Source organism: Terrapene carolina, unplaced genomic scaffold, assembly GCF_002925995.2.
Source record: "Terrapene carolina triunguis isolate 2854851 unplaced genomic scaffold, T_m_triunguis-2.0 Scaffold85, whole genome shotgun sequence".
Classification (NCBI taxonomy): Eukaryota; Metazoa; Chordata; order Testudines; family Emydidae; genus Terrapene; species Terrapene triunguis.
The window spans coordinates 31,304,634-31,323,401 of NW_020664436.1; the positions used below are offsets into that span (position 1 = coordinate 31,304,634).

The 18,768-nt window shown below is 37.7% G+C and overlaps 1 protein-coding gene across 2 annotated transcripts in view; it reads right to left on the reverse strand.

The window, feature by feature from the left end:
• Positions 1–18,768, reverse strand: part of PACRG (parkin coregulated) — a 469,474-nt gene that overhangs the window by 96,182 nt on the left and 354,524 nt on the right. The window lies entirely within an intron of this gene.

An 18,768-nucleotide genomic window follows, 5' to 3' on the forward strand; every position in this document is an offset into this window, starting at 1 on the left:
ATGTTTAGTCTTGAGAAAAGCAGACTGAAAGGTTATTTCATAGTAAAATAAGTTTAGGCCACTATGTCTCTCTGACTTTGACATATGCTGCCTGATTTTTATTTTTCACCACATTTACAAAGCTTTCTGTTGGTGTGTCTCCTTGTTCTAAGGGAAACTGCTCTCTAACTGAGATCTGACAGAAGTTTATTACATTGTCACTGGTTTCATATTTCTCTTGCCTTCACTACAATTAGATCTCATGTTTTAAAAGCAACTCCCCACTGAAGTCAGTTCTTTTCAACTGAGGCATCTGCAAACAAAAAGAGGAATAGTAGCATAGTACTGTCACCACTTAGCATCTCCCAACTTGATAATTCTGCTGGTAGCACACCACAGAGAGATGCAAGAAAAATTTATGACTTATTTGCCCAGAACATGCACGCAGTCAAGGTCTGTGAGCTATTTTTTTAAGGCAAGTGGCGGGGAAGCAAACTGTCTACATAGAAACTGATGATATAACTGTTGTAGAATCTGAATAGGCGTGTTTCTTGTGGGAGAAACATCGTTTCACAGTTATTCCAACACAGCACCTGTGTGTGAAATATTACAAGCATGACATTTTTTTTGAGTGTGAAATTTCAAACCAGAAGTGGGTTTTGCAAGCTAATATGCAAAAGGAAAACAGGTTGCCTAAAATCTCAAGGCACATAATATTTGGAAATAAATTGACAAAAAATGTTCACTCTTTTACCCATTTCACACAGCTCTATAAAAAATAGCTAATTCAACTGCATAGAATTATTCCTAAAATATTTTTGAATGTGTTCTTGATGAGAAAGTAGCAAGCATGTTATACATCATATACAATGATATTAGAAAAGAAATAAATTCTCCATTTTGTACAATGGACCATGTTGAAATACTGGATTGCAGCCAAACAAGTGAGAGTTGCAAAACATGATTAAATCAAGTTGAACCTGTTTAAAAAAGGCAAAATGAAAAAAACCTAGAGTTCAGCCATGTGCTGATTTGCATCAGAAATGGGCATCCGAAATGTATTGTCCAACTTTTCTCCCTCTAACATAGGATTGGTGATTTCTGAATGCCAAATATTAAGCTTTTGTTGTTTCTGGCTCCTGAAGATTTCAAATTTACATATGCTTGAAGGATGCATCTAAATTTGCCCCTCCATTTCAGCATCTATACAGCAAAGGAGTGACTAATGCTACAATAAGAAGACAAAGTGCATCTTAAATAATCAAGCTTCACATCTGCTTCCTCTGATGCACAGTGGCTATATGACCCTGGATTGTGGATTTATATGTAATTTTTACAGTACTATTGTCACAATATATAGTATTTCTTGCTTGACTGATTATTTATAGAGTTTTCATTTTGGCCATATTGCATTTCATATTGCATTTGTACGATTATTCCTTCGGTCATCATTACTTTAAGAAGAATTACTGAACCTAATGCTATACATTTTTTTTGGAACAATATGAAAACAGAAGAATGCAAACCCTAAATTCAGGCCACAGATTTTAGCAGGCAAAAAGAAAAAATGAACAAGACTGATTTGGTACACAGATCTTACAGTTTTTCCTAAATGTTATCTGCTGCAAATGTTAAAAACAGGGCATACATTTCAAACAAAGACCCATGGATGAAAAGCACTGCAAAAGAACTAGATATTATTTTTAATTACTATTCTACATTCTACTGCTACAGCAATAACAACACAGAAGTTACACCCAGGAGCATGCTGCAGACTAGGGAAACTAAGCACAGTAAGAAGTATTAATTACTCTGAAAAGAAAAAACAACCTTATTTTATGATAGTTAACCTATGTGATCAAAGAATCCCCAGAATAACAGGAAGGAGGGGATATGTTGGGGGCTGTATAAGAGGTGTGGGGGAAATGGAGCTCTTCTATACCTAATCCTCCTCTGATTTAAGGTCTCAGAGGGACCTTATGCTAGTAGCATAAATTAGAACTGCCCCTGTACAGTCCTAATTTATATTGGGAATGGTTGATTCTGAATCAGGTAGCTGCAGCTGGCTCCTTACAATCCCCCATGTGTCTGAGGTCTGCTCTGAAAGAGTAGAGAATCAAGGCCAATATTATCTGCAAATTTCTGTTAAAGAATTATTAAATTGTGTTACTGAGCCAAGACAAAATTTAGATATCGTAAGTGATCTAATCTCAAGAGCAGCAATTATAAAATACTAATCTTATCTACAGAATGGTTATCTAAGGAGAAGGTAATTTTAAAGGTGTAATTTTACACTATACATGCTGATTTAAACACATTCTTTGATTCTACACATCCCTTATACAGACTCTGATATATAAACATCAGAGTTACAAATAATTGGCCTCAAAAATGTTTTATGCATACTTCTTGATCTGAGGAATTATATAACACGATGTGCCATACAAATATTTTCAGCTTATTTTAATAAACAAATACATTGTAAATATACGAGAAACCATCTTATTTAGGAATATTTATAGCATTTTATATAATTATTATTGAGCTTTATTCCTCAGACTGAAAAGACCAAGACCTTACTGTCTGCATAAAAAGATTTGTGACAATATTCTGTCTCCTTGTGTAAAACAGTAAATGATGTCATGAGGAACAAGCTCTGTTTCTCAAAGCGCAAACAGCACTTGAGAAATAGCTGAAGTTGAGCTAAGTACTGATGGCTGTCTGTCTTTGTAGATCATTCTATTTAGATGCTTATATCTATAAGCAGACTCTGTGTAATTCAAAAATGGAATATTTTACAGTGACATGCCTTGTAGATGTATCCCCTACTAGCACAGATGGCATAAAATGCTTAGTGTTGTTTTCAGACTACATGTCATGCTGTGGGAAGATATGACTGGAATAAATACATTTTATTTTGCCTTGTGACATTTTTCCATATGATTTAATTATACAGAGAGGTATACAAAAGAGAGCTTCAGTATTAAGTGGGCTCTATTATATGCTCATGAGGGAATTCAAATCTTTTGTCAAGCACATTTTTAGAAAAAATTTTTTGCACGTCGTGTATATAACATAACATTTGGTTGCAGTCGATTTAGTTTATGTATTTTGCCCAAAGGAACAGGTGATTCAAAGTTTAATTTGCCCCTCATCTACTTATTCTGAATAATTTGGCGTAGTAAGCAATTCTTTGGATTTCAATACACCAGTTAACAGAATAATTCTTTCACTGGTGTAGAGATAAAATGTTGATTCTAATCTACGCTTACTGTTGTCTTTTGATGCAAAAACAAAGAAACAAACACAACAGTCAGAGACACAGAAAGAAAAAAGGATAGATTCTGTGTCAGCTCTGTGCAGATGCAGAGGAATCAAGTACAATAACCTTTTACATGCAGTAGTCAAGTAATGGCACCGCGCAGATCCCTTTTTTTCCTATTGCAGAACAAAGAGCCTGAGTTCATGCATCAGTGACTGAGAGGCATCAGCTTCCCATCAGAGACCAGCTCTTGGGGGGCCCACAGGCAAAACAATGCAAACTTTAATTAGACTATTTTCCCCCTCCATTCTGGGAATAAACAATCTTTTTGTTGTTCTTGTTTACATGAGCAATAAAATGTTCAGATTCATTGTAGATACTGTACACAGTACAGTAACAGTGTTGTTCTAAATAATATATGAGTCAATGTAATTTAGGTTTTTAAAAATAAATGTAGAAATTGTTTGAACACTTGAAACCTCTTGAATAAGCCAACCACACATTTTTTGCGCGGCCCATCAAGCAGATTCTACAATGTCTTTTCTGATTAAATATTTTTAGTGAAATGATATTAAGTATGATCACTTTTTAAAAATATTTTACTTTTTATATTAGTCTAATTTTTCTAAGCTTTTGAACTTCACATTAGCTAATGTGCAGTGGCCGTGCTATATTCCAGTAAGAAAAATGACATACCACAAAATTCTCTCCTCGGGTGATTTGCTGTAGAACTTTGACAGAGTTTTCTTCAGTTTTATTTTGGTCCAACAGAAAAATAAAAATGTATATTCTATGCAATTACATTTACTTTGTAGTTATGCAAGGAGTCACATATTAAGCAACAGCTTTTCATTTGTTTTATTCTTTAATATATATATATATTAACATCTATCACTAGACTCATTTATTCTAAGAAACAAAACACATGGGAGAATGTAATGTCTAAGTTTGGTGCACAGCCTATTTATAAGTGGATGTTATATTTTAGAACTGAAAATTATTAATATTTTATTACTACTCTCTATCATGCCTGTAATATTCTGCAGGGAACAATCCCAGACTAGCAGGGGATGGACTAGATGACCTAATAAGCCTTTTCCATTGCTAACTTTACTGATTCTATAATTATTTTTAGATTATTGTCCCTGGAAAGAATGCCATTATAACACTAAAATGTATCAATACAATGACTTAAGTGAGGTTTTAATTTTGAAACAGAAATAATGTCAATTATCAGAGATGGTCAGAGGGACAAGTAAAGAATATGAACGTATAGGCTGCCTTTTGCATGGACTGGAAGAGCCAATGTGGGTGTCAGAGGGGCCAAAGAAAATGAGGTTATAGTAATCAAAATAGGGAATAGGGGAATGGATGGGAGCTTTTGCTGTTAGGCCAGAAGAAAAGGTTCGATATTTTAAATATTATGGAGGAAGAAGAGGTAGAATTTGTACATGGCCTGACCTGAAAGACAAGATAAGGAAGGAGTCAAAAATAACTCCTGCTCAGCAGCAGCATTTATAAATAAGATAGTAGGGAAAGGTATATTCTGTAGTACTTAAAAACAAATGAGGATAGGAAAGATACTCCATCTGAAAAATATGAGTCTTTAACTGCAACACTGTACAGTTAATTCAGAGGATTACATTTGATCCAAAACATTTCATTTTAAGTTCAACAAACTTGCTAAGCCACATAAATGTATGCTAACTACAACCAGAGTCATATTGCATCAATATTACCTAGTTATATGATTAAGTAAAACATGGACATAATTAGTGAAAATTTGATCCTGTCTCACAGTTGGGAGGTCAGAAAAGGGAAGGAGGCTCAGGTTAGCTCTAAGTGTAACTTCGCAATTTAAAGGGCTAATAATTTTATGACATCACTTCAAAATAGCTTTCTGATTTTGGTTGTATTTATTATCAGGCTTTTGGTATAAAAGGGGAATGATGTCATCTTAACACCCATCAGTAAATAATATAGTATATATGTGAGAAGGAAATAATAATTCACACACAAATGAGCCCCTGCGTTATTTCAGACATTTGTGGCATACAAAACTGCAGAAGAAGCCATACAAGTGCATTCTAGGTAGTGGTTTTACTATGGGGTAAAATAAATTATCCTGAATTTTAAATATGCCTGACAAAACATCTCAAGCCATAGAAAGGGCATAGGATTGAGAACATTGTTTGAATGTAATGACTCAGCCTTGAGATAGATGGATTTTCAATACTTGTTGCAGTACATCCTCACCACAGCTTCTTGGTAATAAAATTGGTAGTATCTTTGACAGAGCTGCCTGACTAATTTGACTTTGCTAGAATTGAGAGAACTTTGGAAACCATCAATCTCCTCTACTATTTTAAATGGCAAGTACCTTTAGGACAAATAAAGAGTTCTAATGTTCATTCATTTACTATTGTTTAGGGACAAAATATTGTAAACAGAGCCATTATAATTTTAAAGCAGAATTAGAATTGTTTAATTTGGCAAAAGTATTTAGCTTTATGGCCAATATTTTCAAACTTGGGGGCCTAAACTTAGAGTCCTAAATCTCTACTTCAACTCCTAAAAATTGTTGCCTGATTTGCCAAGTTGGTAAGTACCACACAAATCTCTGAAATAGTGGGAAGTAGGTCATTTTTATGTAGCTACCTATGGGTAAATTGTCAGTTTGAGGTCTGCCCAGAGTAATCAGAGTATGTCTACACTCCAACTGAAGGTGTGATTGTAGCACAGGTAGGCATACCCATGCTAGCTTTAATAATGCTAGCAAAAATAACAAAAGTAGTGAATCTATAGTGACAAAGGCTTCAGCGGGTATGTACCCAGAGTCCCTGACAAGCTTGTACTGGGGTGGCTAGCCTGCAGTGAAGCCCTTGCCACCCATGTCTTCACTATTATTTGTCACCTGTGCTAGCTAGATGAGAGGTGGATAATTGGTGAAAACAGTGACCAATTTTCCCTGTGAAAATGGTGACAATTCACTTTCTTTTTGGATCCAAATTTTCAGATGTATAAGAAAATGTGTTTTCACCATGAAAATTTTGTGAACTTTGCCAGCTCTAGTTGGCAACTCACAAATTGAATTTCAGTTATCTGGAATTAATCAATAAGAAGTAACAGGGCAAATCTTATAAAGGTGTGCTTCTGAACTTTTATGTCATGAGTTGTCACAATATACCCAAAGAGTGCAATTTTGGCACAACAATGAATTCCCTAGAGTGCTTTATTGTTGTCATAAATTGATCTTTGATATTTAAAATAAAAGAAAGATAACAAAAGCCACAATTAAAATATCAAATCTGTATTAGGGCAGGTACAGGATACCATATACGTGTGATATCAGTAGCAAAAATTGCTTGGCTATCAGTCAACATTAACTTGTCAGATCATTTGTGCTCATAAGCCATATTTAGACTCATAGACTCATAGACTTTAAGGTCAGAAGGGACCAATATGGTCATCTAGTCTGACCTCCCGCATGATGCAGGCCACAAATGCTGACCCCCCCACTTTCCCTTAACTCTGCTGTTGAAGTCTCCAGATCGTGATCTAAAGACTTCAATTTGCAGAGAATCTTCCAGCTTGCGACCCCTGCCCTATGCTGCGGAGGAAGGCGAAAAACCTCCAGGGCTACTGCCAATCTACCCTGGAGGAAAATTCCTTCCTGACCCCAAATATGGCGATCAGCAGAACCCAGAGCATACAGGCAAGATTCTCTCGCCAGACCCTCATTTTACCAGTGATGGCCGTTATCGCCTAATTGAGTAAAGACACGTTATCCCATCAAACCATTCCCTCCATAAACTTATCTAGCCTAATCTTGAAGCCAGACAGGTCTTTCGCCCCCACCGTTTCCCTCGGAAGGCTGTTCCAAAATTTGAATAATTTTGCATTAAAAAAACCTCTTCTTTAAAAGAAAAAAGGGTCACAACACCAATAATTAACAACCAATATCATATATTAAAATACTGAAAAACTTTCTGTTTGAGAAACATTTCTGCCTATACGTTTTATATATTTCTTTTCCTTGGTGTTTTATTACTAGGGACAAAATTCTGTTTCTTAATGTTCATCAGCTCCTGTAGTTTTCCCCCCTCACACACACACCTAACTTCATAAAGAGTGAAATGTGTTAATTTCAGCTGCTTGTTTGAATGTTCAAACCTACAGAGTTTTGTATGCCTCCATCCTATCAAACCCATGGAATTCTCCTCCTTACTTTACTCACTCTCCCCACTGTTTCACCTTTTGATCTACTTTCCAAGCCTCCTTTTCCATCCAATCTAAATCTTCAAATGCATGAACCCTGTTCTCTATCCTATCCCAGTTTCTATCTGGTATCTCCTTCCCCACTCCTGCTCTTTTCGCTTACATTTTAAAATGCAGCCTGGGGGTCTTAAAGCCTCTCTGGTAGGCCTGATTTTGCTGCTCACGGAAAAATTGCTAGCACAGTGAGGCCGCCACACTACTTTGTTGTAGAATGCATCAAGCTTCTCTGACACATTCCTTGTGTTGTCAAAGATTAGGGATGAAGTTCTAGGATTGGAACAGGATGGGGATGGCAAGAGAATCCATAGGGATTAGAGTTGAGATTAGGGGAGGAAGATTAATTTGACTCAGTCCAAACTTGAACAAAGCTTTGGTTCTATGGCTGGGTAAAGGTCCTAATAGTTCTTATTTTGTCTGCAATGGAATATTCGTTAATTTACATAATCTACTATTTGTGACATGATAATCATTTACACTGCAACTCTGATGTCACACAGTTTATGACTTTAGGTAGTGAACACACAGTAGGATTAGAAACAAGAATCCTGTTTTCATGGGACTGCCTTATCAATAAATAATGTTAACACTGGAAAAGAAATATAGAAAATGTCTGCTATAGAAATTGTCCTGGATATATCAGGGTGTCAGTGAGAACAGGATTTTAAACTTACATTTGAATGTCCTGGTTTTGTTTGTTAGCCATAAAAACAATTAAATACATACCATGTTGTTATGTTTGTGTTAATTCATATTTCATTTAGAAAGAACACATTACACCTCTACCTCGATATAATGCTGTCCTCGGGAGCCAAAAAATCTGACCGTGTTATAGGTGAAACCGCGTTATATTGAACTTGCTTTGATCCACCGGAGTGCGCAGCCCCGCCCCCCCGGAGCGCTGCTTTACCGCGTTATATCCGAATTCATGTTATATCGGGTCGCGTTATATCGAGGTAGAGGTGTATTTTAATGATGCAATTTCTTTAAAAAGTAGTTGCAGTAGATTTACAGTAGCCATTTTCATTTTTTTTAAATTTTAACTAATTTTGAGGGAGAGGGTTTGAAATGAAAGAAGTGATTAGATTATATAATGGATTAATTCCTTCTCAAAATTATTTTATAAATTCAAGTTGTAAGATATATTTACGAATCCAAAAGCACCTAGATCTGGTAAACTTTCATTTTTATTTAGTACTTGTTTAACTCACAAATGGTTATACCACATTTCTTTTACATTTAGTGAAAGGAAATTGCTTTTCAATACTGGCCAAATTTTAGTCCAGAAGAAACCTGTAAACGGGCTTTATTATAATGGAAAAACAGACATATACTTACATATTGCATTATGAAAAGCAATGGTATAATGCTAATGTTACTTCTACAAATTTTCAAAACTATAGTGCATGATAATATCAAATCCGCAAATATGGGGAAATCTTTGTTGCAAGTTTATCCCCAGCACTTTTATGATTATATTAGATCAGAGTGAGCAGCAGAGAGAATACAATTAGTTCTTAGAGGAAATGAGTGGAGTTCTGGCTACTGTGTTATTAAAGTAGGCCTCTACCAGTTAAAACATCAAATTTAAAATCCAGCACTGGTTCTAGAGCTGTGTGTGATAGCTATCTGGTCTTCAGTAGAACTGCTGGGATGAGTAACAAGTGGGGGAAGGGGAAAACAAATGGGATAAAAATACTGGAATAAAATGAAACATAAAAAAGATTCAGGAAGACTCATAACCATAGCTCAAGGCTGCTTGATGCTTTTCATGAACTTCACAGGCACAGACATTCAATTTAGTTGAAATTTCAAATACAGTTTGCTCAAAAAATGCTATATAGAATAAATGTGGTCCCTTTGATAGGTTAGTGGATGAGGAACCAGTTATGGCAGTGACTCTGTGTAACCTTGAACAACTCACTCAACCTCTTTCAGTCTCAGTTTCCCCATCTTTAAAATGGAGTTAATGATGCTGTCCCCCAGCTGTAAAAGAGCTTTGAAGTCTATAGATGAAAAGTGCTAAGTATTATTAATTTCACTTTCAATATCCATCCAGACTAATAGATATTTTGTATATAAAATAGAATATGTATATACAGTATTTTTTAAAAAGGAAACTATAAAAATGATCCAGTTTTCCCTCAAACTACAACAAATTGGCTAGGGTGAAATACTGATCCCATTGAAATCAATAGGAGTTTTGCCATTGAAATCACCAGGATTTCACGTCTAGCTCAGGTAAACGTTTTCCAGATCAGCAGAAAAAACTTTGCAAAAGGGCCATGTACCATCTGAGATCTGCTCCCTCTGACTTACATCAATGGGAGTGCCTCCATTAAGTTCATGGCTCAAGGTGTCAAGCTGCCTCATTTTCCCACTATCTATTCTGATCAGACAGAAACAAGATCCAAATCCCAATTTTAAAAATAAAAGTTCCATAAAATTAGTCCAAACATCCTCTTGCTGTGACTATATGAGAATCTAACTTTTTTTAAAATGGAAAGTTTTGAGTCAACAAACCATAATTTCTCTATATGGTTAATTTGTCCACACATATTGCAAACTGATTTCATTTTCCTTTATTGTCCTCTAATGACCTCATCAAGTTGTATAATTAATTCAGTAGACTGCATAACACTGGCTCTGCCCTGAAGCAGCCAAGCAGAGTTCTTGACTAGCCCTCTCTCCCACTGGAACTTGGTACTGTTAATGGGCCATGATCAGTAAAAAGTATATCAAGGGATATGCTCTTTTTAAAATAGCTTGTGATCTCTGACTTGAAGCAACAGTTCTGGGGCTATCACCATCTGTACTGGAATACACATGAAAGTTTTTTTTTTTAATTCAAGCTACCAAGGTCAATTAATAATGGCTTTGGATGCCTGAAAAAAATGCTATAAGCCTGGGAACAGATGGGTTTCTGTGACATTTTTTCCTTTGTATGTATAGAACTCTTAATATCCGCTTCAGTAGATATCACTAGAACTATCTGCTAAAATTTGAAACTACCAGTAGACAGGAGCTCATAAAGAGATGACTTATCAAAATCAAAACCCACAACGGTACCTTGATGATAGGTCTATCAGAAATGCACATAAGTTGGCTGGAATTTAGTGCAATCGACATGAAGTTTTAAAGAATCAGTGTAAGACATCAGTCTTGCTCTCCAGAATGTGGCATATCTTAAAAGAAAATTTTTTTAAAGAAAAAAAGTCACCTTTCCCATACATACAAGGGAGCTGATTATATTAGATGCATATCTGATCCCATTGAGCTGTTAATGGTCCTTATGACAAAGAGACCTGAAGAAGAGATTTGTGTAAGCTAGAAAGTTTCTCTCTCTCACCAACAGAAGTCGGTCCCACAGGTGCCAACTTTTCAAACTGCCGGGGGTGCCTGACCCCCGGCTCTGTCCCAGGCCCCGCCCCCAATCCACCCTTCCCCCAAGGCCCCGCCCTTGCCCTTCCTCTTCCCACCCAGTTCCGTCCCCTTCCTGAGCACGCCACATCCCTGCTCCTCCCTCTTCCTCCCAGCCTCCTTGAATGCCACGAAACAGCTGTTCGCGGTGGGCAGCAGGTGCGGGGAGGGAAGGGGGAGGCTCTGATCCGCGGGGCCCACCGGTGGGCAGGAGGCGCTGGGGATAGGTGGAGGGGGAGCGGATAGGGGGTCTGCCAGTAGGTGCTCTGCACCCACCATTTTTTCCCCGTAGGTGCTCCAGCCCCAGAGCACCCACGGAGTCGGTGCCTATGGTTGGTCCAATCAAAGATATTACCTCACCCACCTTGTCTCTCTAATATCCTGGGACCAACATGGCTACAACAACACTGCAAACAACTTATGATAAAGAGATTCTTATATAGTATTTATGTAATCATGTGTCAGACTGTCTCCTGCACTGAGAGCTGCTTAGAACAGGAGATGGGTGAGAGCTATCAGGGAGCTAGTCATAGCTCTCTGATTCTCTACCATATGCAACTTTAGCACCAGCCCCAACATAGGTTAGAACATCGTAGGAGGGAAAGCCAGAATGCACAAAAGGAGTTAGACACCTAAATCCCTTTTTTAGTTGCCTAAGTCTCAGTTTTAGGCTCCCTTGTGATGCACAAAATTTCCACTGAACTCTGTAGGTGCCTAAACTCACTCAGTGCCTAAGTTTTTGCAGTAAAATCTCCTTAGGTACCTATGTTTCTGCCTCTGGGCATGCACTCTGGATTAAATAATTATAGAGTCATTGGGTTGTGAGTCTCCCACCTTCCAGCTGAGTGTTCTAACCACCACACTATCGAGTCATTCTCATGCCTGTATTCTCTCCTTCGCTCTCTCTTTCTGGACCAAATGACTCGGGGGGTGGGGGGGAAGGGGAGAGAGCGAGAGAGAGCACAAACATGAGAATAACTTTATAGAGTAACTCTTATATTGTTCATTCAGAGGGCAATAGTGTCAAGAGAAGAGACTAAGGGAGCCCCATGTCAGAATGGCCCATAGCTCAATGGTAAGAGCACTCACTTGAGAGGTGACAGATCCCTTTGCCCCCTCTAGCAGAGGAGGGACTTGAATTAGGGGTCTCCCACATCGCAGGTGAGTACCCTAGCTACTGGGCTAAAAGTTATGAGGGAGGTTCACTGCTTCTTGCTAGCAGCATAGATACCTACTGCCAAGAGAGGGTTAGCAGCTGAGAATACCAAGCAGAGATAGGTGCCTCTCTATAGCCCATGGTTAGGTTCCTATGTCTAAGACCGAGGTGGTGCTTAGCATATTCCCCTCTGATCAGCAGCTCCCTGCCTAATGTGCTGGCTTTTGTGAACTGCAATCTAAGGTGCCTATCTCTCCCCATTCTTTTATAGGAGCCCAGGTGCCTAACTCAAGGTTTGTGACTTGCAGAGACTTTTTAGGTACCTAAAGGTTAAGAGGTGTGATGATGTGTGTCATCAAGCCTAACTCCTTTTTGTGCATTTAGGCCTATTTCTTTAACCTATTTCCGCTGGCCACCATCCATAAACAGCATTTTAGCCATGCCACTTCCTTCTCCAAGCTGCTCCCAACATGCCACTTATGATGGGTCTGCTGTGGCACAGAAACTGGCTAAGTCAGATTTAAAAAAGCTAAAGCTGAGAATTCCCTTCCACCAGGGCAGGACATACACTACACATACAAATACTGTGCAAGAGCAGCCATTTTAAAGATTTTTTTTTATTTACTTGTCAGCCAAGCACAGTAGTTCTGAGTGTGCTTACGAGCTGCTCTTAAAAGAAACGGATAATAGGGTAAGGCATGAAGTTCAACCACTGACAAAAATGCCTCCAAAAAGTCTAAGAAAACAGTATTCCTCATACAGTTACTCAGTAATACCTCATGGCTTATGATGAGCACAGTGTTCTTGCCAGCCGACCAATCTTCAGTGACGACTCCCTTCAGTTCACTTAATTTTATTGGATCACGAATAGCAAAACACTATGCTTACCAGCCCTACTGGTAGTTCAGCAATGCTGTCCTACAGATCCCAACTGCAGTGTACCTTGCAGAGTCAGCTGATTACGGTGACAATTTAGCATCTGCAGAATGAAATGTCAGAAGCAAACACGGCATGGGCTGGAACCACACTGCCATTAGAATATGCCACACATATAAAATTAATTTACTGTAAAACCTAGTCTTATGTTGAAAGGTGCCACTATAATTCAGTTTTCAATGCAGTACTTGATTTTTAAATTTCACACACCACATTTAATGGAAAAGAAGAATTTTGAAATCTGGAAAATAAAAGTAGCAGAAAAATGTAAATAAGAATTCTCCTGTACTCATTCTATATAGCATTGGTGTACAACAAATCAGCAAATTACTAATCAATATTCAACTTTTTATGTACAGATTTTCATTTGCTCTTAACTACTCATTCATTTTATTCATTTCTGGTTTTAATAAGTAAACATTTGCAAAAAAATAAAATAAAAAAGGGGTTCACAAAGCAAATAAAAAAAACCCTTATTGAGAATGAATGTGAAATATAAAAATTATGTAGTTTACTACTCTATGGAATCATGTGTCACATTCTCTCCCTGGTGACCCAGCCAGCAGCACCAGATTTTAAACAATGGCTTGAAAAGCAATAAATTAAAGAGGAAAAAAATCCCTGAAACTAATGCATTATTCTTCTCCAAAACAATGCTGGCATTTAAGCCCAACTAGAATAGGCTTCAAATAAAATTCTTTATTAAGTGAAATTCCAAAATGTTTACAAAACCCGAGCGCTTTTAATGATGATTTTTTCAATTTTAACGAGGCTTTATAAAACAACTTCAAAAAGTACCTTTTCCTTAAGTTATGTCCTTTGAAATATAATGCAAAAGAATTTAGTGGTTTTATCTTTTAGAAGAATTGACAAAAGTTCACATTTGCCAAATTACCTGTTCAGTATAACTACAAGTCTCCAGGATTGAAAGAGCATAAAAACTGAATTATCCTCAGATATCAACAAAGGAAGAAGTATTTATAATTCAATGTTCCAATACAAAACATCTAAGTACAACCTAACTCATACATTTCAATGTAAACTCATGATCTTTGGGGGTAAGTGGTGCCTTTCTTGAAGCAGTACTGAGAATCTCTGTCATACTTGCCTGCACTATTTCTAAACCAATGGAAAAATATGAAACTTCATTCTTTAGTGCTATCAATCTCCCTTCCTTTCTCAGGAGCAATGTAATATATCATGTTAAATGATCTATTACAAATGAAGTTTTAAAAAAAATCTGAAAAGAGGAGAAGGGATTGAAATGAGGTTACTACTTTTGAAAAGGAAGACTATATCGTTGAAGATAGAGTACAGGAAATGAAAAACTATCTTGAATGTCATAATTTATCTAATATAGCAGTTCCTACATAATAATACATATTTCTCCTTACATAATGTCTATATTTGTACCACTCTGCAGCTTTCTAAACTAAAATGAATTCTGTGACAAATAAGACCAGAGGATCAAGTTACCACCTCACTAAAATTTAAATTACGATAACAGTAACTATAGAACTGTGAATCAATAAAACTGACTTACCTCTAACTAGAGATCTTCAAATAGGTGGCAGCCTTTGAACAGCCACATATTTGGAACCTGCTCCTGTTGTGCCACATTGACCCAGAAGCAATGGACTTAAAATTTCCAGTAAGCTTTCTATGTATACCGAGGCAAGTGCCAAACACTGCCTTCCCTTTCCTAAATATTGCATACACCTTTTCAGACTTCCCTTCATCATGGCTCCTAACCCCGTTATACTTGAGGCTAGGCCAATACACAGAGGAGTTATATGGCTCTGCGAAGAGATAGTCCATTAAAACAACTCTTTTTTTCTCAATCATGGTTTTCCTCCAAAGTTCCTCTCTCCTGGAATGAAGGCTAAAGCAGTAACCTACTGCAACTTCAGGGATAATTTATATAAAAATACAGGCATCTCTTCTAACTTCTGTGTCTAGGCAGTAATTAGAGATAGGGGATAGGACTCACAGGGCTTGTCTACAAGTTCATGAGAATTCACAGGATTCTACTTTAGAAAATGTGCAACTAAATATCACTGGTTCTGACCTGTATGTTACACAGAGCTATAGGACTGAAGATGATTAAACCATTGTTTAGTGTTACCATACAGTTAAGAGACTGCAATAGTTAAATTGGCCTTCTGCCCAGCAAGGTACCACAGAAGTTTCAGAGACTAAAAAAAGTTTTGGTGACAGACCAGACAAGTAATAGGAGCTAAAAGGAAAAACCCACCCATTCCCATTCACCCATGTGGAGATACTTTTTATATACAAAACCCAGTCAAATTGAACTGTTGTTCAGGTACATGTAATTTATGAAAGAGTGGTAGATGGTATGGTAACTGGCACAGGAGCTGGTAAAGTGTGCTTTGCACTTAAATATTTCTCTCTCTCTCTTTGGGCCACATTCTGCAATCCTTACCGACTTTGAATAGGACCTTACTCCATGAATAGCTCCATTTACTTCATTGGGACCACTAGCAGAGTAAAACTACTATTTCTATGTGCCAAACACTGCCACAGACGGCTCCCTGCAGCAGCCATTGTCCACAGACAGAGTGGACAATTAGGGCCAAAGAGTTCACACAGCACTATAGCATTAATACTTGTAAAACTGTGAACCAACTTCACTAGCTGCCTAGGTAACTTTTAAAAGTTGAAATTTCTGGAAAAACTAAAAAGCTGCTTTGTTCCTGGTGGAACAGGCTGTTAAAGTCTTACAGCACAACCTTTCATGTTAGCAGTGAGTCTGTTTTGTTAAGCTCTGTCAGTTTTGAGGGGGAACTTTGCATTATGGAGGACCACTCTGTCTCTGTAAAGGACAGTTTCTGCAGTGTTTACTAAGCATGACGTTAAAGGCTGATGTTATGGTAATGTAGGCCATCTCAAGAGGTAATAACCAAAGGCCGCAAGTGTGTAAAGGCTACAACAGATCTTGAACAGCCATTTTAAGATTAGTTTAATTACCAGAACAGAGAATCAGAACAGATGGGAGTGAAGAGATGTATTAGCTCCTTAACAGAATTAGACATGACCTGCTGTGCAGACAAAGATTGTTCTCAATTAACCAGTAGAAAACTAAGAACATGGCCAGGTGTACTTTTATGGAGGCCATCATTTAGTCTAACTGGGCAAGGCAGAGAAGATAATCTAGCAATGGTAAATATGGATAAGATACATGGTCTAGGGACATTTCCAGACAATTCAAAGAACCTTGCTTCCTTCATGTAGCAAGTCAAGTCCTCACACTAGTTGAATATCTATATACAAACAATTGAGTCTGACAGAAATCTTAGACGTTTAGTGTATTAGGTTCCATGTTGTTAGGCTGAACAAGGCAGAATTCTGTTGAAAAATCTGACTTTTTTGGAAGAGCAGACCAGGAGGGCTAATGGGGGGCAAATATATCAAAACTGCCAGGTGTAAAAGAGCAGTAAACTGTGCCAAGTTTGGGGCTTTTGAAATAGGGGAAGGGAGGTAAAGGTTGGGCAGTAGAAGTTCTAAAATGGCAGAGCATTCACCAGGTGGGCTGGGACCTTTCTGGGGATATCATAAGTATCTCTTTAAAAGAAGAATTGACCTATGTTGTCTCATTGAAGATGGCTTGGCAAAGCCTTAGCCACAAAATGAAATAAAGGAAATATATTAGTTTCGGAAGGAAAAAGGATTTCTTAAATGACAGGATTCCACCATGTTGAAGTTTTTTATAACTATTCTACTATCTAAGGGCCAGATTTTTATTTATGCAAGACACACAGGGGAGTAAGATCCCCCCCAGTCCCTCCTGCAGCCATGTTAGGGCTCTGTGCACTGTGGCTCATGTACTGGGTAGGGAAAGAAAAGGGACTGTGTGCTGGTAATCCCTCATGAACTGGTGGGCAGTGAGTGGAAGAACTTTGGCTCTGCCTAGTCCCCCCCCAATGAACTAACCATCACAGCTGATCCAGTGCAAGGGGGGAAGTAAACTGCACCCTTTCACAGCTGCAAAAAGTTACTTTCCCATGGGAATAAAGAGGAAGAAAAGAAGGAATTATTATTTTGCATTGCAATTCCTTCTTTGGACTCCTCCTAGGGTAATGCACACCTACATGTCACTTCTTACTCAGAGCTAAGTTTTACTGCTCGACCTAACTCTAGGTTTACAGAACAAGCTCATCCTCATGATATCTTAATGTCACTATGGTATGAGAATTTATATATCATTCCTTCCCATATAGAGAATGAGAAAACTACAAACTGTTTTGTTTGAAGCAAAACATTGCTTCACAGAAGATTCAGGATATAAGATTTAATATATTTGTCCAGCCCTGAGGAGACTATGTTGCTCACAGCTGATGTTTAATAATCTTTACAGTGAAGAACTTGACATGAGCCTAAACACTAAAGAGGAGTCGGAAAAGCTTTCCTTGTCACCAATTTATCTTCAATGCGAAAGTCAGGAGACTATTTCAAGTCTGACAAGCAGTTTAAAAAAAACAGTACTGAGATTGAAATGTATGTTCAAAATAATTTAAGGGCATTGTAAGTACTGCTCAATGTACACACCAGAGAGTGTGCCGATAAAGTACATCTTTCATTTTCTCTAAGGCAGGTATGACACAGTAAAGAGGGCCTGCTCCTGTTTTCATGAAGGTCAAAAGCAAACCTCCCATTTGACTTCCATCATCAGGCTCAGAAGAGATATGCCTTAAGAATGTTAAGGCATCTCCTTCTTTGATACACAGAGTAAACTTTAAAGCAATGTAATAGAATGACAGAAATGTAGTGTGGATGATCACAATTTCCAAATTACTACAGCTTCAATTTCAGAATCAGTATCCCAAGACATCAGATCCAACGTATCAGAATGATTATTTTAGTTCATTTTTATTCCTCAAAGCAATTCATTCATGCAAACTCTGCCTTCTTTTGCCTCCCAAAGCAATGCTGTCCTCATGACTGGTGTTTAACATTCATTTCTGGAAACAACAATGCTGCTAACAGAGAAATACACAATTGTTTTCATAAGCACATGAGATGCTGGTAGTGACAGCACCCTAAATTTTTCTTGGTTGAACTACAGTTAGTTTTCTTTGAAAATGAAGACAGAACAAAAGCATTGCTGTTTGAATCCACTAATCTGAATTCTTCTTGTTGTGTATTTATTCATTCCCTGACCATTGTAACATGATCCCAACAGCAAGGATTTAGAATGACGTATATTTTTATTTTTTAAAATACTGTTTTCAGAGATTAGGAATCAGAGCATGTTAACCTCACATTGGAGACTGTATTATGATTAACAGTTTTATGAAAATTATTTACCAGAAAAAGTGTGTACATTTAAAAAACACAAGATCATCTCAGAAATGAAGGGAAACAGTTGGTGCTCAATATAGATTTTAGATCAATAACATTACAGTCAAACCTCCATTTTAGGTATACAGTAGTCTACTTTTTACAGATATCTCGCCCTTCCTCAGAAGATACGCCTTTCAGTTTTTCAGAATGGGAGGCAAGAATGTGGGAGGGAGCATGTTGGAGCATCAGTTTCTAGTTGATTGTGGAGTGGGAATGTGCATGGAGCAGGAAGCTGGTCAGGCAGAAAGTGAATAGTGACAGCCTGGTGGATAGAAGATGAAGAGAGAGTCAAAGGGAAGCACATCTGAAAGTCAGCATGAAAGGTCAGAGGCTTGGTTCCTATGAGATCTCATCCTGAAAACTCACCTCCAACTGATAT